We start from the raw sequence: 1,147 nt of genomic DNA, 5'->3' as shown, positions 1-1,147 counted from the left end.
AGCTTACCACAAACACCTAAGAAAGTGTAATTTAATTATCACATATATCTGGCTATTAGATTAGTTCACTGGTCACCACATAAAAGGACACAAAGAAGTTAAGACTAGGAATAGTTTTAGAAAAAGTATCAACTTTTGAGTTGGAAAATCTATCTATAAGTAAAAATATTAATCTGTAAAAAATGTCAAAAAATTAATTTCAAGTAGATTAGAGGATTTAAATATTTTTAAAAATTGTAATGAGTGTCTCAATTGGCTTAGGCTGCTATAACAAAATACCATAGACTAGGTAAAGAATTCGCCTGCCAATGTGGGAAATGTGAGTTGCCATGCCCTCCTCCAGGGGATCTTTCTGACTCAGGGGTCAAACCCATGTCTCTTATGTCTCCTGCATTGACAGGAGGGTTGTTTACCACGAGTGCCACCTGGGAACCCCTATTTTTAGTATGAGAGTGAAGAGTGAAAGTGAAGTCACTCAATCGTGTCCAACTCTTTGTGACCCCATGGACTGTAGCCTACCAGGCTCCTCCCTCCATGAGATTCTCAAGGCAAGAGTACTGGAGTGGGTTGCCATTTCCTTCTTCAGGGGATCTTCCCCAACCAGGGATCGAACCCGGTCTCCTGCATTCCAGGCAGACGCTTTAACCTCTGAGCCATCAGGGAATTGTATTGTTGATAACTTTATATGAGGGAACTACACATTCTATTGATTACTTTCTTTTTCCATCTCCACTCATTCATATAAATTACATTTCTAAAATATATTCAATTGCTTTAAAATTTTAACCTCTTCTAAACCAATTTTGTTCTTGAAGAGATCTCTAGTTTTGCCCATTCTATTGTTTTCTTCTATTTCTTTGCATTGATAGCTGAGGAAGGCTTTCTTATCTCTCCTTGCTCTTCTTTGGAACTCTGTATTCAAATGCATATATCTTTCCTTTTCTCCTTTGCTTTTTGCATCTCTTCTTTTCACCGATATTTGTAAAGCCTCCCCAGACAGCCATGTGGCTTTTTGCATTTCTTGTCCATGGGGATGGTCCTGATTCCTGTCTCCTGTACAATGTCATGAACCTCATTCCATAGTTCATCAGGCTCTCTATCTATCAGATCTAGTCCCTTAAATCTATTTCTCACTTCCACTGTATAA

At 38.4% G+C, this 1,147-nt stretch overlaps 1 non-coding gene across 1 annotated transcript; it reads right to left on the bottom strand.

The window, feature by feature from the left end:
* TRNAS-GGA lies at window positions 593-663 on the bottom strand. Its single transcript has one exon. It is a non-coding gene; the product is annotated as a tRNA-Ser (tRNA).

This window comes from Capra hircus, chromosome 14 (assembly GCF_001704415.2).
Source record: "Capra hircus breed San Clemente chromosome 14, ASM170441v1, whole genome shotgun sequence".
In the NCBI taxonomy this organism is placed as follows: Eukaryota; Metazoa; Chordata; class Mammalia; order Artiodactyla; family Bovidae; genus Capra; species Capra hircus.
The sequence above is the reverse complement of the archived record's forward strand: the minus strand, read 5'-3'. Positions and strand labels throughout refer to the sequence as shown.